Source organism: Oxyura jamaicensis, chromosome 15 (genome assembly GCF_011077185.1).
Source record: "Oxyura jamaicensis isolate SHBP4307 breed ruddy duck chromosome 15, BPBGC_Ojam_1.0, whole genome shotgun sequence".
Classification (NCBI taxonomy): Eukaryota; Metazoa; Chordata; class Aves; order Anseriformes; family Anatidae; genus Oxyura; species Oxyura jamaicensis.
The window spans coordinates 12,525,844-12,549,746 of NC_048907.1; the positions used below are offsets into that span (position 1 = coordinate 12,525,844).

Here is a 23,903-nt window from a genome sequence, read left to right on the forward strand (position 1 = left end):
TTTTATAATCTGTTAAAGAGTGTCAGAAGTGGAGAATGGATTTCGGGATTTAACGAGAGAAGCTTCTGATGAAAAATGAGACCCAAAAAAGGATTGAATGCCACCAGTATTTCTGGTCTGACACAAAAATGAGGTCGATTGTGAGGAAGTAAATTAAAGAAAGAAGTTTAAAGATCCAACAGTAAATATACTGAAGGTCATGGGACACAACAAGTTAATAAACTCAACTGGATAATTTAACTCAACACAAAGAATGTGTCTGTGTGTGCTGTATAGTAGGTAAGAATGTGACATGACAAGATGGGAACCTCTTGTCTTGCTGGGATTTGCTTCAATTACGCGAAAGAATGTTACTTCATTATTGCCCTAATAACACTGTAAAGGAAATTAAATTACTCATATATAACAAAAGTGAACTGATTTTGACATCTCTTCTAGGCAAAACTCCCGCTGTGCTAACTCCTAAGTACATTCTCCCTCACTTAAGGTCTCATGCATATGTATGATTATCACTCATAGTAAATATAAGCACTTTGCAAGAACGCAATTTAACCTCAGAATGTAATGGGAGTTGCCAAGGGTATTTTTTATTGTTGACTGTAACGTGAAGTCTGCAATATGGGTACAATAATGAATGAGTCGTGAGAAATAATCCCACCAAAGGATGCTGTGACATCAGAAACCGCAACAGCACAAATGATGTCACTAGAACCCTGAGCTGCTCTGATTGTGTTTTTATTGCATTTCATGTTAAGAGGAGCTTTGGTTTGGCTTGAAATTTTTCTTTATATTTCTGTAGCATATCACTTGGTGAAAAGAACAATTAAAGACAGTAGAGCTAATTTTTTTATTATATTTTTTTTAAGGCTGACAGACCTTACCTTTGGTTTTAACTAGATTAATAATGGTGGGTTGGCTCTAATGTGATTGCTCTTTCTTAATATTTGATTGCATTTTCATTGTATTAGCTGGGTTTAGGGAAGTTTTTTATAGTAAATTTAGCTTCCAGAAATAAACCTCACAACCTTGAAACTAAGGTTGAATCCTTCAAGGCACAGACTATTGCCCAATGATCTGCTCTTCCAGGTTTTCATTAGGAAGGAACTAACATGTCCCAGACAATGTACCATTTAAAACATGAGAGCTTTATTTTTAAAATATTTTTGCTTTTCCCAGCCTGTTCCGAATGCAGCTCTCAACCTTTGTTCTCTTGATAAAACAGCATTTTACCTGACCTTTTTTCAGACTGATCTTTATTCAGATCCTTCCCCCAGGCCAGCAGTACCTGCACCTTCTGAGCCTGCACGTGCCAAGCGCTGTGCCAGGTGAGCTTTCTGCTGCAGCCAAGTCCTTAGTGTTGATGAGCGTTACTTTCATCACCCCCTAAACTGTTGACCTGTATAGCAAGAGCCAGTTTTGAGATGGGTATTCTTGAGCAATTTTCTATCATTTCTGTTTGGAGCCTCAAGTTATTTCTGTGAAGTGAAGATGGAGTTTTAGGGGGAATTGCTGAGCTTTTTCTTTTAAACTCAGTGACAGAAACCATAAAGGCTGGGAGAAGAGTGAGGGGTGGGCAGGCAGAAGAGGCCAGCAATCTCCGAGCTGTAGCAGAGGGGAGTGGGACCAGCTCTGCCTACCTTTGCCCTCTGTCTGCGCTGCTCTCCCAGGGAACAAGAGACAAGTCCTCTTTAGGACATGATGGATCTCCCAGTGCACGGGGACATGCTGCCATTGTCAGGCACGTGATTGTTATAAAGGAACAGACCCAAGAAAAGAAGGGAGAATATATATTGCAGGCATGGGAGGAGCGGGGAGGCAGAAGGGAGTTGAATTTTCATTGCAAATGGCAACGTCCACTCTGTCCATGATTGAGTAGAGGAGAAAAGATGGAGACAGATGGTCCTGGGGTTAACTTTAACCATGCCTTGCTGCAGTTCAGCATCACAGGCTGTTCTGCGCAGTGCGTTGCATGGGTCAGCTCTCTTGGCGCTGAGAAATTGCATGTGTGGGGAGGCACTGAGCTGGCAGAGAGCGAGCATCGAGGCTCTGCAGAGCCTGCAAATGGGTCAGAGCAGCATGCTTGGAGCATCACACAACCACAGGATAAATAGTTCTGACACAGCTTCCGAATAATAATTCCAAATACCAAGCATTTTAAAAGACATTTACAAAATAAATGAAATATAGAAACTAATAGAGAATGAAATTTGTGCTTATTTTACCAATCATCATTTTTATTTCTAAAGCAAAATGAGTCTGGCACACAGACAATGGAGAACATAGTGTTTTAATGACACTTACAGCATCCCAGAGGACCATTCAAAGCAACAAAAAAGACCTGATGATGTCCTTAATGACAGCAGATGGTTTCTTCAAGGTGAATAATTTTATTGTTTATTGCCTGCTCTGTATAATGCAAGGAATGACATTTAAGAAACTGCTCAAAAATGTTGTTTCAATGCACAAAGAAAACATTTAGGAGCCAAATTAGCTATACCAGTGACTGTGTCATCACCAGAGCTTTGGGCACATAACAGACTGGGGCTGCGACAGGCTGTGGATGTTCAGAAAACGTAAAGCAGGGGTCAGGTTTCTAGAAGTGTGTGTTCCCTACACTGTCTTTGCAATCAACATGCTTAAAATCTGGGAAGAGGAAAGGAAAAATAAAACAACCTCCCCCTGGCTGAATTTTGTAGTTTAGCAGCAGCAGAATGTGTCTGGTTTTAGCAGCTTGATCAGTCACTTCGGTATCACTCACCATGCTGCTGCTGTGGTGGTATTTTAAACTTGATTGCACACAGCTTAGCTGAAGAAGTTCATTATAAGGCTAAAAGCACGTTAAATACCAAACAGAAAGTCTCTTGCAATGAGGTGGTGATTTCACTGTATTTTGTGTCTCTGGGTTTTGTGACAACACTAGTTTGTAGGACTAGAAGGTGTTTTGAGCAAATTTGCCAACAACACCAAGCTTGGAGGAGTTGTAGACTTGGCTGAGGGTGGAAAGGCCTTGCAGAGAGATCTGGACAGATTGGAGAGCTGGGTGATCACCAGCCTCATGAAGTTTAACAAAAGTAAGTGCCAGGTCCTGCACCTGGGACAGGGCAACCCTGGCTGTACGTACAGACTGGGCGATGAGATGCTAGAGAGCATCCCCACAGACAGGGATCTGGGGCTGTGGTTGACAGCAAGTTGAATATGAGCCAGCAGTGTGCCCTGGCAGCCAGGAGGGCCAACCGTATCCTGGGGTTCATCAATCATGGCATTGCTAGTCGGTCAAGGGAAGTGATCATCCCTCTCTACTCTGCACTGGTACAGCCTCACCTCAAGCACTGTGTGCAGTTCTGGGCACCACAGCACAAAAAGGACATGAAACTGTTGGAGAGGGTCCAGAGGAGGGCGACGAAGATGGTGAAGGGCCTAGAGGGGAAGACATATGAGGAGCGGCTGAGGTCACTGGGCCTGTTCAGCCTGGAGAAGAGGAGGCTGAGGGGGGACCTCATCACAGTCTACAACTTCCTCGTGAGGGGAAGTGGTGAGGGAGGTGACCTATTCTCTGTAATCACCAGTGACAGGACCCATGGGAACAATGTTAAGCTGAGGCAGGGGAGGTTTAGGCTGGATATCTGGAGGAGGTTCTTCACAGAGAGGGTGGTTGCACACTGGAACAGGCTCCCCAGGGAAGTAGTCACTGCACCGAGCCTGTCTGAATTTAAGAAGCGACTGGGCTGTGCACTTAGTGACATGGTCTAAAATTCTGGGTAGACCTGTGCGGTGCCAGGAGTTGGACTTGATGATCCTTATGGGTCCCTTCCAACTCAGGGTATCCTATGATTCTATGATTCTTTGACTGTGCTTCCCCTGTGCAAAGCTGTTTGCTGCCTATGGCTTTGACCATTTTGCAGTGAGATTTGAAAAAAAAAAAAAAATAGAAAAAGAAAAAAAACTTTCTGAAGGTAGAAGAAAGAAAATAACTGTTTACAACTTTCTGGTTTGGGTTTGGGTTTTACTTTTTTTTTTTTTTTTTTTTTTTACTTCAAGGTTGCTCCTGGAAGGATGGTGAAAAGGTCACAGCAGAAATACAGGAGAAAAGCGATCACAAGCACAAGCTGCTTTCAAAGCAACCTTTCCAGGCAAAATAGACTTTTTCTTTTTTTAGACTTTTTTTCTTTTGCCTGAAAGGCCATGTACAATTTCAGGTCTTCTAGCTGGCAGCTGCTCGGCCTTGAGAAGGATGGCAGGAGACACAGGCCCTTAAAGCAGGCCGTGCCTTCGCCCAACAGCTTTCTGCGGCCGCTGGTGCCCCTCAATGCCTCGGGCTCCTCGCCACATGGTTGCAGCAATGCAGTTTGGCAGAGATACCGAGGGTCCCTGAAGCCCAGTGTTGCTCCTAGGCTGAGATTAGCAATAATCCTCCACTCTTGGCCTGGTATTTCTTAATCAAATTTAAAGAAATCCCTCAGGGAGCCCATCTGGCAGCCATGTTTAACACAACACCTAGCAGGATCATGCTCCCACAAACTATTCCCTTGTGAAGGTCTGTCTAAGCTGTTTCCCCCTTGTCTCATTGCTATTTTGCTGTCCACAGAGAAGTTCCTCAGCTCTTCCACATGCTGAGGAGGCTTGAAGTTACTGTATTCCCATATTTCCTTGCCTTGAGGCCTAGTAGCAGCCCCCAGCCCTTAGTGCTGGGTTTCAGATTCACCTCCTACAGGATGTGAAGCGCAATGTGGACCATTCAACAGATGGCTTTTGCAGTCCCTCCTGTTCAGTGTGATACAGACCTCTTCTCTTTAATAGCACAGTGCACAAGCATGGCTGTCAGAGGCCACCAAAATAATCTAGTCCTGCCTTTTTTTCTGAACCTCAGTGTAAAACAACATGGGGCCTGTCTAGGAGCAGAAAGCCTGGGCCAAACTAAATATCCTGAGAGAAGCCTATGATTTGTTTTGTGGAAAAGAACCAGCAGGAATGCAGAGAAAACATGGGCTTTGGGGTTACTGCTGTGTCAGTTTTACTGGTTATGCAGAAGGCCTGGAGTATGTGGTGTGTGTTAGTAGCTGGGCATGAATAAAGAAGCCAGGCCTATGTGGCTCACTAGTGAAAATAAATTTGGGATTGTGTTAAATCGAATAACCTTATATATGAAATCTGGAATAGAAGTATCTCACTGTAAGAGTTATGTGCAAATTAAATAATGGCAAAAAGAGGGCACTCTGAATACACATCAGAAGACATGGTTATAATGTCCCCCTTCCCACAGCACGGCCTGGGCCTGCAGAGCTGCTGCACTCCTGCCAGGGTGGGCTTTGGTGTGGTTTTAAGTGAATGCTGCCCTGCCTTTGCACCTGCCGAGACATGCTTGATTATTTGGTCAGCCTTTTATTTTTTTCAACATTGTGGCTTATGTGTGTTTGCCAGCAGAGAGATAAAGCAGTCAGAAGCACACTTTAGAGACAGAAAAATGCCAATGAGAGAGAAAATTCCTTTTGCATAGTAAGAAGCTGTTATAAGTAGGACTACTAAGATCAAATCAAGGATAGGAAGTTCTCGGTTTGAGTGTCCGACTGTTGTGATTTAATAGGCTGGAGAAAAAGCGGCCATGGGCACATGAGTGCATGGCACTGAGTACAGTGGAGGCACAGCCTAGGATCCTGCCACGCTCTGATGGTACAGATTATAAATGATATTCCTCTCCTTGCTTCATTTGATGTACAGAAAAAAGAGAGCTCAATAACAAGCCTAAAAACAGAGCGGATGCTAAGAGTGGCTCACAACATGAGCCATTTGTATTGCTGCATCAGAATTAGCCAATTAAACCATGGTTTAAGAAGCACGAGCTCTCTGCACAGCCCTGTAATACCAGTTATCTGCCTCAGTGATTTCCAAAGCAATCACAGGCTTCTGGTGATTGCCAAAGAATTTCTCTTGCTTGAAAGTCAGACTTCTGCTAATCTGTCAGTGACTCCTATGGCACAATGATTGAAGTGATCAGATCAGGTCTGGGCCTTCCTTCATTCATCTTCCAGTGGAACGGGAGCAGGCATGGTGCTGTGGAGCGAGCAGGGACACTGTCTTAGCTTGTTGATTTGCGTCCCAACACCTTTGGGTATGGTGGACACCTTGTGCTGAGCTGGGAGCTTGATAGCTGGGCTGCTCACAGGGTGAAGGGGTTTCTCTGTGAGACGTCAGATCCACACTGGCTTCTCCATTGAAGACCATAGGAAAATGGCAGACAAATTCACTGGACCAGGTAGCGTGAAAAGTGTTTCTGCCAGATCACATCATAGCTCCTTGTTGCACTTACAAATGTGGAATCATTTTTATATGTCTCTACTATCATTACAGTGAAAATCCACAGAGAAATAAATTTAGAGTTACTGCATGCCTGGGCAGACCCTGGCCACCAGGCTCTCTGTTTTTTGTGTCACTGACCAAGGTGGGCACCACTGCGAGACGTGGGAGAAGCAAGGGGCAGAAATGGTGCTGCTGGCCTCCAAATGCTCTTCCCTAGGCTCCCCCTGAGCAGGGCAGGAAGGCAATGTCACCCCAGTGCTAATGGGCTTTCACAGAAAGCCAGGTACCTCATGGTAAAGATGCTGTATTCTTCTATTGGTCTATGGGACTCGGGGTCCCGAATCACAGGGGTGCAAAGGCAGCCGCTTTGCTTTTGGGTCACGTTTGAGACATGGACCTCAGTTCTTGGCAGACAAGCTACTGCACAGCTCTGTTCACTTGAGAACATATCGCCTGGAAAAGCACACGTTGCCTTTATCTTCTTTAACTGTTAAAGCCATTTTCCTAATTGACTTACAACTGTTGTAATGTAAGAGTTTTAACACTATGAATAAAGATTACATATGATTTGATAAGCAGTTCAAAAGCTCAGGGGGCTGACTCACTGCATTTGTTAATTGTGCTCTCTCATTTATCTTTGTGCTTTATTTGTTATGATACAGTCCCTGACACCTTAATAAAATTGTTTCAGAAGGAAAAGCTCATTGAAAGCTACTTGAAAAAAAAAATGTACATCACTTGTTTAATTAGGTCAATGTGCATGTCCCTGCATAGAGGGCTCTTGCTGTAACCCAGACGGGGCGCAGGGGCTGCAGAGCTGCCTTGATGTACCCAGCCTGGAGGTTTGAGCCCCACTGCGTGAAGCAGCCCTGTGTTTCTCACTGGCGGATCCTCTCAGACAGGATCATGGGTGTAACTGGATAATTTAACTCTATTTCTTTAGATCAGTTTCCAGTCTGCAAACCTCTGTCGCAGGGCTATGGTAGTCTGCCTTTAAATGCATGAGGGACTAAATCTTAATGTCCTTGCTTGGAAGGGAAGGGCGCAGGTTTATGCTTTGTTTTCTTCCCCTGGCTGACAAGAGATTACACTGAACTTTAAAGAAGGACCTGGGTTTTAGTCTTGTGTATACATTTTTTAAAGAAGTGGCAAATTAAAAGTAATGACTTGGGCATTGCATGTTTGCACTTTCAGCTGGCCATAATAAATCTCTACACTGAACTGTCGGAAGTATTAAATCACTACAGAGAAGCTTGTCCTTGTTCCTCACTGCAGAGACAATAGGATTTTAATAAACAATATCTTTGATTAGGTTCAGCAGAAAAGCCAAGGATAACCAAGTATTTGTATCTGTCAAGGATTCAGCAAGAATCCTTGTAATTCACCTTGACTGCAAAAGCTCCTACAAACACAGGTGAAAATTGATGATAGGCTTTGGTTGCTGGGGAGAGGGGGTTCTCTGAGCACTCACATGTGCACGGGTGGAAACTCACCTGCATGGTGACAAAGCCTTTTTTATTTCTCTATTACATCGTAGAAGATACAAAAATATTAATATCCTACCCAAAGTTTGTGATCTGTAAAATGAAAGTCTCTTTCTCAAAATACTGGAAGCCAAACATAAGTACATTAAAGCAAAAGCAGTGTAAGTGATGCCCACAACTCACAGGGTCACCCAGAGAGCTGCTACCTGCCAGAGAAAGCCTGCTGGAGGGCTGAAGTCTCCCTGGCTGCTGAGCACAAGGGCACTGACCCACTCGGTCTGCGCTCCCCTGACAGAACCCCAGCAGGCCACCTCATGCTAATTTTGAATAAGGAGAAAAAAATAAATAAAAAATAAAAAGCGGGCTGATAGACAGCAGATGGCATGGAGGACCTTGTCCTGCTTTAACATACGGTAATGCGGTTCTGCTGGGGATGCAGAATAGCACTGGGTGCTGCCCAGGACTTGCTCCTGCTGAAGCAGAGATGCAGCCTCGTGGGCTAGGTGCAGCCTGGGTCTGGCACAAATATTACACTGCAGCTTTTTAACACCATTAAATCTGGAACCATTTAGGTGAGTTATCGTGGCATTTACTCAGCCTGCGGCTGGCCTCTGACTGGTTACTGGGAACAGCACAAAAGTCAAGCGGTTGGTGTGAGTCAGTCTGCGTCCTGCAAGGTTTGGCTTGGCCCTGAAGCCCCCTCCTTGCTCAGCCACCACGTCCAGCTCATGGTGCCACCACGTCCAACTCATGGTGCCACCATGTGCAGCTCATGGTGCCCCCGGCATCCCAGTGTTCCTGCTCCTAGGCCAGCCCTGCAGCCTTGCAGCCTGCTGTGCTCACATGCAGAGTGCTGTGGTGCTGGACACCCAGCTGCGCTCTGACTTGTGTCCAACCCTGAAATTGTTGTGAATGTCGCCTATAGGCATTTCCTTAGGGAAAGAGCAGCAAGCAGAGAGAGTTGCTTGTTTACACATGGTATGAACTGACTCTGAAGCACATGCAGTCTGTTGACAGTAGTGAGGTGACACACTTACTGCTTTATCTTTCCTTTCATACAACTGTATAGGTCAGCTTGTGATTTAAGCAATATATGTCATGCATTGCTGCATTCAAAGCTTGTTGCTGTCAAGTCCAGAGCCTCACTCTCCAGGGCTGTGTGCAGACGTCAACTACAGGCACACACCATGTACAGCAGTGCCACCCTCCTCCTAAAGTAGAAATCTTGTCTTCAATATGATGACTTTAGCATGGGTAGAGGATATGATGCTTTCCCAGATAATAAACGCTTATTTTGATAAATGGAGTCATGTTCCTCAGAAGAAGCAGCAGAAACTCACAAAAAAAAAATAAAATAATAATAATAATAAAAAAAAAAAGAAAATAGCCAAGGAAAATGAGACATGACAAGCTGAACTGGCTTGATGAACAGCAATGATATATAGCCAACAAAGGAGATTTGCAAAATGCACTTTGACTTAATTTTAAAGTTGCTTAATATTCTCATGATATCTGTAAAAGGCTCCAAGACAGACTTTGCACTGTTTTAAACATATTATTATTTATGTTCCAGCCACAGAGAGGGCTGGAGTATGTGACCAGTACTTAAAATGAAAGAAATGCTCAAAATGAAAGTGAGCAAAGAAAACTGTGAGCTTTTATTTCAGAATAAGAACTGTCCCAATGGGATAATTAATTGCCTTTAGAGCAGCTTGTTATTTTTCAAAGATATTATACTTATGCAGATTTAACTGTAGAAATATTATATTGTAATTTCTCTAGTGTGATGCATTTCTAATTACTCACTGCTCAGAGCATGAAAAGGAAATAAAAGATGAACAGCGAGTTAATTTTTATTTTTAAAACAAAGAAGAAAGATAAGTAAAAAAAAAAAAAAAAAGGAAAGAAGAAAGAAGAAAAAAAAGAAGAAAGAAAAGCAGACCATCGTAACAGGCTGGGAGCGCTGATGCATCTCACACACAGGAGCAGCATTAACAGGGGTGCTCCCAGAGGGATGTTACCAAAGGTGAGCTGCAGCCTGAAAAGAGCACTGGAGATTATTCACACAAGATACAGCAGAGTGAAAGAAGCACAACCTGCAGTCCCTGCCACGAAGCTCTAATGTGCTATGCTTCTGTCACCTCTTTCTTGGGAGTCACCCATAATCCATTATAGATGTTGGATCCTACGTGTCTCCAAAGTTAAGGCGCCATGCTGTCTGCAGGCTGCCAGCTCCAGGCTGCTGGTTCGGGTGTGCTCCAAGGGCAGGAGCTCAGGCAGTGCAGACAACAGACCCGCTTTCGCAGGCTGCTATGTCTGTGTCTGTCACAACTCTTCTGTGCATCTACTGCTTATGCTATACCCTTTAAGTAATCCAATCATCTTCCCAGGCTATGAAACCCCTTTTCTGCCTCATTTTTCCTTGCCTTTCTAAGGCCTTGCAATATAAGGTGCTGAGCAGACATACAAAGCTCCTGATTTCTCTGCGGCTTGGAGAAATTGTGCTCAGTGCAAACACATTCTTGAGAGCTTTAATAAATCTGGTGAACAGTTTAGCCGCTGCCTGAAGCACGCACCTTGGTGCATCTGTCCACGTGAGCCTGGAGCAGTGGGGAGAGCTCTGCACAGCCCAGGTGAAGCCGGAGCCAGTTCCCCTCACAGGGATTGCCGGCACATTGGCCGTGCCTCTATAGCAAACCTCTGCAGTGGAAGGAGTAAATCCAGCAAGCCTCATCCTCAGATGCGCCCATGCATATCACTCAAAAAGGCTTGCGACAGTTGTAGACCAAACCAGCCCTGAAGCATCCATCACTCAAGCCAGTGCTGGCTGTTAGCCATATGCTGGCTCTCAAGGTGTGATGGGACGCTGACAGTTCCCTGCTTCGATGGGGAGCCCCAGCATCTGATGTCAGGATCTTGGAAAGGAGTTGCACTTTGTGCCAGGATTTCCAGACCTGCCATGTGGCCTTCACATCATGTTCATCAAATGACTGTATGGAAACAGTTTTTTTTTGTTTGGCTGGTGTTTTGTTTCTTTTTTTTTTCTTTTTTTTTCTTTTTTTTTTTTTTGGTTTTGTTTTGCTTTGTTTTGTTTTTCTCTCTCAGCCATGCAACCCCTAAAAATACCACTGATGCCAGTGGAGCTTTCCCTAGGTACTTGCACACTTTCTCCCTCCCAGCCTTCTGGTCTTCCCCTGCACTGAGATGCCAGGTGCAGGTACTGAGGACGCTGGGCTAAATGAAAGGGTAGTGAACCAGCAAGCCCTGCCAGCTGCTTATCTCATTTCTGACCAGTCACCGCTATCCCCCTCTACCACCAGAAAAGAAGATTAAATTGCTGCCCAGTTTCTCTGCCGCGTGTCTCAGCACCCCACCGAGCACAGGCACAAACCCATGTAGCTTCCATCACTTGCCTGCCCTTCAGATTCAAACTTCTTGAATACAGGGGAGCAGGAAAGGCTGCTTTGTCACAGACAAGCGTTGCCTTCATCTGCAAGGAGCTGAAGGATATTTCATTAGATATTTTAGACATGCTATTGAGATTTAAACGTTTGATTCAAAACTTCATTGTTTTCCATAAATAAGCCTCAGCTGCCACACAACAGGGAAAATCCTTTATCAGAAACCCTAAGGCTGGTACCACACAAGGCTCCTTTCCCTCTTCCACCAGTAGATAGATAGCTCATCTTAAGGAAAAACAATTCATTTTAATTAAGTTGAGGAATATCTTTCAATTGTGCATGCAAATTGAAATGTATTGTTCCTGATGTACAGGACATCGGGATTATGGTTCACACTGCAGTTTAATTCATTCATCCACGTTACATAGCATGAAGCAGTGGAGACACCATAAGAATACACAGATTAGACCTTGCAGTGTCATACAGCCAGGAGGTGGTGGCAATGTTTGGGTGCCTGCTCATCAGAATCAGCTGGTGCCTCTTGGGCAAAGACAACTCCCACTGCTAAGCCCAAGTGGGTGGACCAACATGTGGGAACACATTGCTGTGGGAATCTGGAGGTCAACCATGAACAGACATTAAATGAGGCCAGCTACATTAATAGAGAGATAGGGTAATTTGGGGTTATTAAACAGTGGCTCTGTTTTTGGTTGGAAAAACTTTAATCTGATATTTTTCCAACTGTTCTTATGCTCCTGAGTACTACATTTAGCAGACTGCTCCACCGCTGTCTGCAGGGTGCTCTCACCAGCTGCCAGAAATATTTCCTAGCTTGAAACAGCCCTGCAGCTCTGACCCTGTGGAAGGCAGGTCCCTGTGGAGCTGCTGCACCCGGCTTGTTTATTGAGGGACTGCAAATAGGTCAAGGATGTGACCCCTGTACAAAGGCATCTAATTAAATGTACAGCTCCAATAACAATAAATATGCCACGTTAATATGCAGGTCCTGCTGTTCCAACGATAATAGGATGGCAGTCGGTTGCTGTAGCTACCAAGATAATGGCAAAGAAGCCCAGGCTAGCCCAGGGAAGAAATACCATGGGCCCACTCCAGCCATGCTGCAGTCAGCTACCCCAGGCTGCTGCCTTGGCTGTGGATTTATGGGCTGAGTAAATGCAGATTTTCCCTGGCCATTAACCCTCTCTTGCCTTATTCCTTACTGTTTTGACATCAGTCCTATTTTATTTGTTATCAGCCGATGGCTGTGTGTCGGTGCTGCCAAGGGCTTTGCCGTGCAGTATGCTGGGAGCTTCCAGCACTGTACCTGGCTGGCCCCCACTGCTGTGCTCTGGTGTGCGCTGGCACGGAGGGGAGGCATCTGGGGCATCACACACCTAACCATGGAGCCACCCACTGCTCTGAACCAGCCTCCCTGGCTTGTACCTGCAGCATTAAGTCAGTACTGAGAAAAAGCTCATTAGATGGGCTTTTGTCTGTTGATGTGGTCACTGTACCGAGCAAGCTATAAATAAATAAATAAATAAATAAAAATAACCCTTCCCAGGCCTTTTGCTCTGCCTGAGAGATGGACAAGTGCTGGGGCTGCTAGCAGCTGCCGTGTAACACGCACATGGGCACAAGTGCATGTGCACACACACACACTGTTCTCCCAGTCTCCGGCTGTGCAGTTCAACCCCAGATAGACAAATAGACAAAGTTGCCCCAGGTTGCTGTGTAAAACCCAGGCAAATCAGATGCACCACTGTTTTTCAGATGGTGATGCAAGTTATTGCACTAAAAGCTCATTTACAGTTCTCAAAATAAAGTACCTGACTTCTCTAGCTGCTCACTTTGCTGTCACGGCAATGCCACCAAATCCAGTGGGGGAAGAGCAAAACAAACAAACAAAAAAAAACTAAAAGGCAAAGCAGAACAGACTTCCTCACAAGTTTTTTTTTTTTTTTTTTTTTTTTTTTTTTTTTTTTTTTGGTTGGTGGTGGTGGTGCTGGTGGTGGTGGGTTTTTTTGTTTTTTCAAATAAAGCTGAAAAGATAAGATGCCGAGAATTCATGTTTACAGCAGTTGTACCAAGGGTTGGGCATGAAATTGAGCACATCCACACCACCAACAAAAATTAAACAGAAAATTGAATGCCATGATTCAATTTTCACCTAACAACAGCTGTAACAAGGGGAGGAAATGGAATTCTTTTACTCAGTTGTCATGACAATGCATTTTTAAAAAAATATTTGCTGTGCAATAAACCTTCACTGCCTCTGTGTGACCAAGGAGCACGTGTTTTTGCTGAGCTCCCCACCTCGCTCTCCCTCATCTCCTCCATAACACAGCACCTTCTCTCTGATCAGTCCCAGGCCCTGACATCACCCTGCGGCTGTGTGTTATGGCAGCAGCATGAATGGTGCAGGTTTGGATGCAGCTACTATAACTAGGTTTTGAAAAAGGCACTGTGCTGGGAACTTCTCCAGCTACATCATTATATGTATAATGGGCTAATTGCAATATGATCTTTTATTTCTCTTTGCTCACATTTTTTCATTGCTTATAGGCTTGTTGAACAGTGACAAGTATAAATGTTCACAGCAGAAAAATGAAATGCAAACGCTATTGGCATTCCAAAAAACAGCCCTACTGCCACGAGTCTCCTCAGCTAACGTCACACCTTGGTGTGTGAGGAGGAACGTGCTGGGCCCATGGCTTGGGTTGGGTGCGTGACCGCAATGGCAGCCACTGCTAAACACCATTAAGAGTGAAAGCGTTCTAATAAAATGAGACAGAGAGTTTAGGAAATGTAGTTAAACTTTAGATAGAATTGATCAAGTGGATGAAGGCAGCAGCTGCCCCGCATGCCTGGCAGAGGCCTGGTGAAGGCCACAAAGACACTGAGGTTGAACATGGCCTAATAAACTTTTAAGTGTGTGATCTAAATGGCTGTTTGCTGTTACTACCATCTTTTGCTGTGAAAACAAACAGGAAGGGAGAGAGAAAAAAGTGGTGAATATGAGAAGGCCACAACTAGTGAGGGGCCTAGCAGGCCCCTGCAAGGAGCAGGCAGTGAGGAGTCACCAAGAGGTCGGCCCAGACAGCGCAGCGGGCAATGTCTCTACTCTAGTCTGGATTTTGGGGACATAATGAGGCAAAACGCCTAACAATTCCATGCTTTGGGTAGAACTCAAGTGAAACAAGGACAAAGCAGCAGCTGTAACACACAGATCCCCGAATCACACTCCACACAGCCCATTACAGTAGGCACAAGCACTGAGTGGCTCCTGTGAGGGGTGCCTGGTCATTTGGACACGCTACGGCACAAAGTCCCTCACAAGCACAAGTGTCCATGAGTCTGGGTAGCGGTGCCTGGCTCTCCAGTGCTGCCCAGGCCCCACAGGAGATGAGCACCTGAGAAGCAGGATCCAGGACCCAGGAAGAAGGACACAGACAAAGGTTGGCATAATGATAATTAGGAACAGATGGAAAAGGCATTGGCTGTCTCAGCAGATCAACACATTTTAGCAAGGTGCCGTTACACACAGGAAACCATGCAGGCTGCAGGTTCAGATACAGAGAAAACAACTGAACTGCTCCCAGCAGATGAACTGCTGCTTGCTCTGGTTTAATCTAAAACGAGCTTTTGGACAACTACTAAATGCAAGCAACTGGCTTCCATGCTTTTTCTTCTGAAACCCAGAGGGCCACATAAATCCTGATTGTGCCTGACCTTCCCTGACAGGTAGTGCACTTCACAGACCTCTTTGGAAGATAAGGACAGGCAGTATGATCAGCCAAAGATGTTCCACAAAGTAGGCTGGAAGTTCAAAATATAAATTAAGCTAGGACTAGGCACGGTGCACTCTCCAGGAAGTCGGTACGCACCCAGACCGACTACCCGTTAAAAAGTGCAGCGGTTCAGGCCACCGGATGCAGGGAGTGTCTGAGCCTGTTGCTGCCATCGGCGGGAGGTAGAGAAACTGTGTGTGTGAGGTGTGAGCAGGTGGATGACCTGGTCCGCATGGTGGCGGAGCTCAAGGAGGAGGTGGAGAGGTTGAGAGATATCAGGGAGTGTGAGCAGGAGATAGACTGGTGGAGCGACTCCCTGCAGGGCCTCAAGGAGAGGTACCGGGGTGAGACACCCCAGATGGGGGTGGACTCCCTGTCCTGTCGCCGTCAGGCAGAGGGAGGGGATCTGGGAGTTGAGGAGGAATGGAAAAAGGTCCCTGCTCGACATCGCAGGCGATGCCCTCCCCTTCCGGCCCCACCTTCCCAGGTGCCCTTTACGCAACAGGTTTGAGGCCCTGGAGATTGAGAGACCGGTGGGTGAGGAAGAGGTAGCAAGTGTACCCAGGAGGATGCCTAGGGCGAGGAGGTCGACTCCACGCCTCAGGACTGCCTCCACCAAGAAAGACAGAAGGGTGATTGTTGTGGGAGACTCTCTCCTCAGGGGAACAGAGGGCCCTATTTGTCGGCCTGACCCTACCCGTAGGGAAGTCTGCTGCCTCCCTGGGGCCAGGGTCAGGGACTTTGCCAGGAAGCTTCCCAACCTGGTTCGCCCCTCTGACTATTATCCTCTTTTGATAGTCCAGGCAGGTAGTGATGACATTGAAGAGAGAAGCCTGAGGGCTATTAAACGAGACTTTAGGGGACTGGGACGGTTAGTGGATGGAGCAGGAGTGCAGATGGTGTTTACGTCCATCCCTATGGTGGCAGGGAGGGGTACAGCGAGGACACGAAAAGCCCACCTGTTAAACACGTGGCTCAGGGGCTGGTGCCAACACAGAAATCTTGGGTTTTTCGACCATGGGGCACTTTACTCGACACCCGGCCTGATGGCCGCAGACGGGTCCCTATCTTTTAGGGGAAAACGGATCCTGGGCCAGGAGCTGGCAGGGCTCATTGAGAGGGCTTTAAACTAGGTAAGAAGGGGGATGGGGCTGAAGCAAGGGTTGTTGGAGCTGTGCCAGGGGGAACAATAGCAAGGCTGGGGGATAAGGCAGTGGCCCAGCTGAAGTGCATCTACACCAATGCACGCAGCATGGGTAACAAACAGGAGGAGCTGGAAGCCATCGTGCAGCAGGCAGGCTACGACTTGGTTGCCATCACGGAGATGTGGTGGGACCACTCTCATGACTGGAGTGCTGCGATGCCTGGCTATAAACTCTTCAGAAGGGACAGGCAGCACAGAAGGGGTGGTGGAGTGGCTCTCTATATTAGAGTCTTTCAATGTTGTAGAACTCGAGGCTGGGCATGACAAAGTCGAGTCCCTTTGGGTTAGGATCAGCGGGGCCAACAAGGCTAGCGTCCTGGTCGGGGTCTGTTACAGACTGTCGAACCAGGACAAGGAGACGGATGAGGAGTTCTACAGGCAGCTGACAGAAGTTGCGAAATTGTCAGCGCTTGTACTCGTGGGGGACTTCAACTTCCCTGACATATCCTGGAAGCACAACACAGCCCAGAGAAAGCAGTCTAGGAGGTTTCTGGAGAGCGTGGAAGATAGCTTCCTGACACAGGTGGTTAGTGAGCCTACCAGGGGAGGTGCCCCCTAGACCTTCTCTTCACAAACAGAGAAGGACTGGTGGAGGATGTGATTGTCGGGAGCTGTCTTGGGCAGAGTGACCATGAAATGGTGGAGTTCTCTATTCTTGGCAAGGCCAGGAAGGGGACCAGTAAAACCACTGTATTGGACTTTCGGAGGGCTGACTTTGTGCTGCTGAGGACACTGGTTGGTAGAGTCCCTTGGGAGGCGGTTCTGAAGGGCAGAGGAGTCCAGGAAGGCTAGGCGCTCTTCAAGAGGGAAATCTTAATGGCGCAGGAACGGTCTGTCCCCACGTGCCCAAAGACGAGCTGGCGGGGAAGAAGACCAGCCTGGCTGAACAGAGAATTGTGGCTTGAGCTTAGAAGAAAAAAGAGGGTTTATAATCTTTGGAAAAGTGGGCAGGCCACTAGGGAGGACTATAAGGATATAGTGAGGCTGTGCAGGGACAAAATTAGAAAAGCCAAAGCTCATCTGGAGCTCAATCTGGCTACTGCTGTTAAAGATAACAAAAAATGTTTTTATAAATACATCAACACAAAAAGGAGGACTAAGGAGAATCTCCATCCTTTACTGGATGCGGGGGGAAACTTAGTTACAAGAGATGAGGAAAAGGTGGAGGTGCTTAATGCCTTCTTCGCCTCAGTCTTTAGCGGCAATACCGGTTGTTCTCTGGAAACCCAGTACCCTGAGCTGGTGGAAGGGGATGGGGAGAGAGATGTGGCCCTCACTATCCATGAAGAAATGGTTGGTGACCTGGTACGGCACTTGGATGTGCACAAGTCGATGGGGCCGGATGGGATCCACCCAAGGGTACTGAGAGAACTGGCAGAGGTGCTGGCCAAGCCGCTTACCATCATTTATTGGCAGTCCTGGCTATCGGGGGAGGTCCCAGTTGACTGGCGGCTAGCAAATGTGACGCCCATCTACAAGAAGGGCCGGAGGACTGACCCAGGAAACAACAGGCCTGTCAGTTTGACCTCAGTGCCAGGGAAGCTCATGGAGCAGATTATCTTGAGAGTCATTACGCAGCACTTGCAGGGCAAGCAGGCGATCAGGCCCAGTCAGCATGGGTTTATGGAAGGCAGGTCCTGCTTGACGAACCTGATCTCCTTCTATGACAAAGTGACACGCTGGGTGGATGAGGGAAAGGCTGTGGATGTGGTCTACCTTGACTTCAGCAAGGCTTTTGACACCATCCCCCACAGCATTCTCCTCAGGAAACTGGCTGCTCTTGGCTTGGACTGGCGCACGCTTCGTTGGGTTAGAAACTGGCTGGATAGCCGGGCCCAAAGAGTCGTGGTAAATGGAGTCAAATCCAGTTGGAGGCCGGTCACTAGTGGCGTTCCCCAGGGCTCGGTGCTGGGGCCGGTCCTCTTCAATATCTTCATTGATGATCTGGATGAGGGCATTGAGTGCACCCTCAGTAAGTTTGCAGATGACACCAAGTTAGGTGCGTGTGTCGATCTGCTCGAGGGTAGGAAGGCTCTGCAGGAGGATCTGGATAGGCTGGACCGATGGGCTGAGGTCAACTGCATGAAGTTCAACAAGGCCAAGTGCCGGGTCCTGCACCTGGGGCGCAATAACCCCAAGCAGAGCTACAGGCTGGGAGATGTGTGGTTGGAGAGCTGCCAGGCAGAGAAGGACCTGGGAGTGATGGTTGATAGTCGGCCGAATATGAGCCAGCAATGTGCTCAGGTGGCCAAGAAGGCCAACAGCATCCTGGCCTGTATAAGAAACAGTGTGGCCAGCAGGTCCAGGGAAGTGATCGTCCCCCTGTACTCGGCTCTGGTGAGGCCGCACCTTGAGTAGTGCGTTCAGTTTTGGGCCCCTCGCTACAAGAAGGACATCGAGGTGCTCGAGCGAGTCCAGAGAAGGGCTACGAAGCTGGTGAGGGGCCTGGAGAACAAGTCTTACGAGGAGCGGCTGAGGGAGCTGGGCTTGTTCAGCCTGGAGAAAAGGAGGCTCAGGGGTGACCTTATTGCTCTCTACAGGTACCTGAAGGGAGGCTGTAGTGAGGTGGGGGTTGGTCTGTTCTCCCACATGCCTGGTGACAGGACGAGGGGGAATGGGCTTAAGTTGCGCCAGGGGAGTTTTAGGTTGGATGTTAGGAAGAACTTCTTTACTGAACAGATTGTTAGACACTGGAACGGGCTGCCCAGGGAAGTGGTGGAGTCACCATCCCTGGAGGTCTTTAAAAGATGTTTAGATGTAGAGCTTAGGGATATGGTTTAGTGGGGACTGTTAGTGTTAGGTCAGAGGTTGGACTTGATGATCTTGAGGTCTCTTCCAACCTAGAAATTCTGTGATTCTGTGATTCTGTGACTTACAGAACCAAAAAGCTAAAAATATATTTATCCTTGCCCTTCTCTTAAATGATCTCAAACAACCTACAGGAAAAATAAATAGTGTTATACAGAAATACAGAGTCAAGTACAGCAAGGATGTGCTTGCAGTTTGGCAGTAGCCTCCTTTTTATTTTTTTCTCCTTGCTAAAAATGAGTTGGCAAGAGATGTGATCTGAGAACAAAGCATTTGATTCAGAACTGACCAGGACAGAGTTAATCTGGGAATTTTTTCCAGAAGTAAGGGAAGGAAAAGAAAAAACATTTTACAACAGACAACAGTTATTTCTTCAAGAAGTCTCTCTTTTTGGTAAGCACAAATTACAAGACATGGGAGGTGACTGAGGAGTCACCTGGAGCAGAGAAGAAGGGCTACAACCAGAAATTAAGCTGTCACCTCAACAAGACACATGAGGTGTTGAAGGTGGTCTCTCTGCTGCAATGAACACACGTGTGGCTTGCATGGCACGTGGGGTCCCATAGGGAGGTCTGGTCTTCTCTTTCCCCACTGAAGCTCTGAAGCTGTGCTCTGAAGGCAACCGTCTCACCCACATGGAGGAGCTGCTGCTGACAGCCAACCAAGCTATTATCAGGTGCTCATTCACTGTATGAGCAGAAGGAGACAGCACCCAGAAAAATACTCTTGCATTAAACAATGTGTCTGTGATGCAGTATGAGAGGTAGCTGCAGCACAACTGCAGGTGGGGAAGCACCCAGTTGACATCCCTGCCTACACAGCCATGCAAAGGCACCGTGTGCCCCACAATATCAGGGAGCAGGAGCTGGGAGCACCAGTCCGGGGGAACAAGCCTGCATCTAGAACCAGCTGAACAGACATGCAAAGAGATGATTGGGATCAGGCTGCATGCGTGCAAGCTCCTCTGCTTTGGGAAGGCTGTTTTCAAGGTCACCACAAATGTGCTTAAGACACAGAACAAGTTGAGTCTCAACAGCAAGAGGAAACAATCCATTAAATCTGCCTCTCACTGTCCTCTCATCCACACTGCTGATTTGAGCCCACCTCTGCCAGCTTAGTGAGTCAGGCATCAGGGCAGAGCAAGACAACCACTCATGGTAAGCAAGGACAGCAGACACCTGCAAGCCTGCAATTTGCTAGCCATCAAACATATGCGGATGGCTTGGCAGATCCAAAATTACAGTGCAAGAAGGAACTGAAGGTTTTACAGGGGAAATTATTATTGTCAGTGTTTTATGGAGAAAATAACCCCATAGAATGTATTTTAAGCTAGTGGTTTAGACAGGAGCATGATAACATCATAAACCATAAGAGGAAAAGTTGAGGCATTCAAAAACATCAGGGAAAAATGAGAGTGAATTACTGCTGTCTCATCTTTCCTAGTTATTTGTTGTCTTAAATGATATACGTGTATGTTTGCAAATATATTTCTTTAATTCTTTTTAGATAGAGTTTACAAATGGAAGAGCTCAGTGTCATGTATTAAAGAATGAAAAGGTGATTGTTCACAAGCTGCAGCTGCGGTGTTCAAGTGAGTGACCCCAGTGCTGCAGGAAAGAGGAGCATGGGCCCCATGGCCAGCCCACCTGGTTGCAGCCAGCAGGAACAGCAGTGTTCCCTGCAAAAGAACACAAGCCTAAAAGTCTAAAACATATTTAAGCAAATTGCTGGGGATTTTCCTCTCTTCTTCAAAAATATTATCAGGATTCACCATTGTCTAGTACAACATTTTTACTGCACATCACTCACCAAGGTGGAAGCCAATGAATGGAAATGTCTGGTTGATGCAGAGAGAGGCATAGTGATTTCACCCTTCACTGAACTCTTGCAGCTCTGAAAGGTTTTGCTCTCAAAGCTGAGCTTTGTAACAGGGCCTTCTCAGAGCAGGATATGGGGGAAAACAGAGGTGGGCATCTCACAGGGGATGTGAGGAGCTGTCACCTACGCATGGACAAAATGGTTTTGCCACAAAGAACAGATTTCCAGGTGGTATACAACAGCCTGGATGCTGAGTTCAGTGGAGCTATGCTGATTTCCACAACATAAAAATCTGACTATTGAAAAAGTGGGTCTCTGTTAGAGCATCTCCCAGGGTATTTTCACAGCAGAACACACCCTTTCCTAGTGAACTCTCAGTGGGTAGCATGAGTTATTTTAATGGCTACATCAGTTCAGACAAAGCCTCCACCATCTGCTATACATTCTAATTACAAATGCAGGAAACATAATTCACAAACAAATCACATGAAAAAAAAAAAAGGGGGGGGGGGGGAAATGAGCAATTAAAATGTACATTCTGCCAGGCAAATCAACGTTCTCTTCCCCAGCCAGTGTATCCACTACAGCTCTCGCCTGTTACAGACAGAGGCTGAATTAGTCCCAGACCATTGGAGACTTCAGTCCTGCTGGTTTCCCTGACAGCAGCCTTCCATGCTTATCTTCTCGTCTTCCTGGGATGCTCTTCAGCTACAGCCTGCTGTTGTATTTATTTACTGATGGCTTGCTAACCCTCAGGCTGATTTTTTTTTTTCTGAGGGATCAATTTACCTTTCCAATGTACAGACATACCTTTGTTATTCCCTGTTCCCTGCCTCTCTTCTGGGGCTCCCACAGCTCACGCGTCAACAGAAACTTGAGTGTTTCAGGGGAATAAACAGAGACTGGTGATAGTGCATTTGCTAGAAAACACCCCAGGCTGAATTCTTCTTTGGTGCAGCATTGCTGCGCTTAGTAAACTTATCATCCTCTCCATAACATTCATATTGAAATGGGCATTAACATTCAGGCATCATTTGTACTTTGTAAGTAATCCAAGCTACAGAGGCCATTTCTTGCATGCTCAAAACTCTAAATCTCCTTCTGGAAACAACCATTTGGAAGGGCTGGAGCTCAGTGCTGGTCCCAGAACATATAGTGATGCTTGGAGAGCTCTGACTGGAGCTTGGGGAAGCATTTGGCTGCTGTGCCTTGTCCCACGAGATGGAGGACAGACAGCTCTGTCTGTCCATCAGTCACAGATGAATGGGCTTTTTGGCAGTCCAAACGCACATTGTGTCCAGCCCAGGAAATCAGGGTCAACACCACGCAGCAGCTCAGAGCAGAGCAAAGAAACTTGGCTTGGTTAATTCAAATGAAAACATAGGTCAAGAAATTTAAAGCTGTCTCTGAAGTGCCAGCAAACCCTTTTCTTATGGCACATTCCTATTCCTGCGTGGGTGGAGAAAAACTCCTCTGAGAGCCAGCGCTGCTGTCTCCCTCTGATCTTCCTTCCTGTCAATCCCTGCACAGAGGCTGTAAAAGTCTCTTTCTCTTTTTGGCAACCTCCATTTTCCATGTTGGATCTCAAGAGACACACGTCAGGGCTGTTCCCATTATCCCCTGCCTGTACAGCTGCTGTACAACATGGCCAGGGCATAGGACAGCATCAAAGGCCTCAAAGGCTGACTCATATTGCATCTTTTTGTCTTAAAAAACGTGTACCATCTTACCACAGGTTAAGAGCTCATAGTTAAGCCTGATCCTACCTGCTCAGTGTTAGCACTCAGAGGCAAGCACACAAAAGCAACTTTTCACATCTTCCAGTGCTTCAATTCCTAAATCATTTCTAATTTTCCCTCTAAAAGCCTGCTCTGGTGGTCTTCTCTTCCCCTGGCCTTTCAAAGGTGCTCCCTGAGATCCTCAGGAAGTACAGCACGAGGCTCTGATACCACTTCGGAAGTTTTGAGGCTTCACAACAGTTTTACAATATCTTGCAGCAAAGTGGCAGATGAGATTCTGGACAAATCAATACTCTAAGTAGCACCAAGCACTGGATCACTGATCTGAACTGAAAGCATAAATAGTGAAACAAATGAATACAAAAGTACCATCAGTTTTGTAAGGCAAGAATAGTGGTGCCTTGTTCTGTGAGCTCTCTCGTCCCCAGAATTACAAGACTGCCATACCATGAGCTCAGCGTGTTACGACAAGGAGACATTTCTCTTCCTGCACCAGCCCCAGCTGCTGTGCCCGAGGAGCAACCACAGTCCTGGCTTTTGCTACAGCTGTCACCTCTGCAGCTCCTTGCAAGCTGCTGAGCCTAAGGCGAAACAGCTGGGCTGGGCTGAGCACCGGGCAGCTCCCTGGCACACTGCCATGGCTGTGTCCCCTTCCCTGGCCTGACTCTACTCTTTTTTGTGAACCAGAAACATAGGAAGTGACATGAAAAGCACAAGATGCATGCCGCAAAATGAGGTGCCTGCAGCCAACCATTTCATGGTGCATCACTTCAAAGGCAGCTCCCCAGCTTCCTCCCTCCCACAGCAGCATTTGCCATCAGATATGCAGCAGGTTTCTCTGACAATTAGCAAACAGGGCTGAGACAATCCACAGCTCCCTGGTGCCGCCAGAGCCACAACAATGCCTCAACAAAAAGCCAAGGGTCACATCCTCATTGCCAGAAGATGGGAACCAGTGGCCAGGCAGTTAATAGGACCATCAGTTGCCACACAGGGACAAGTGCCAGCTGCCCAGCTGCAAAACATGCACCACAAAGCTGCGTGTGGCAGAGGGGAGGCCAGCAGGCTCAGGGGTCAGGACCAGCAGCCACAGTCGTGTACCAAGTTCAGGGGCACCAGTGACCCTCCAGAACCCTCAACTGTGTAGCTGCAACCTTATCCAGGTTCAGCGGAAACACCACGCTGAATGTGGCTTTTCCTCAAGAAAAGCAAAGAGCTCCTGGCAGAGGAGAAGCAATCTGTCCTTCCCATTTTCTTAATGGTCCCAGGGAACTGACTCTGTTTTCAGGGAAAACCAAAGCCATTTTTCTTTCTTTCTTTCTTTCTTTCTTTCTTTCTTTCTTTCTTTCTTTCTTTCTTTCTTT

At 46.8% G+C, this 23,903-nt stretch overlaps 1 long non-coding RNA gene across 1 annotated transcript; it reads left to right on the forward strand.

The window, feature by feature from the left end:
- The first annotated feature begins 3,594 nt into the window (after positions 1-3,594).
- Positions 3,595-23,223, forward strand: LOC118174658. Its single transcript, XR_004754726.1, has 3 exons — positions 3,595-3,860; positions 14,453-14,458; positions 22,814-23,223. It is a non-coding gene; the product is annotated as an uncharacterized LOC118174658 (long non-coding RNA).
- The last annotated feature ends 680 nt before the right edge of the window (positions 23,224-23,903 follow it).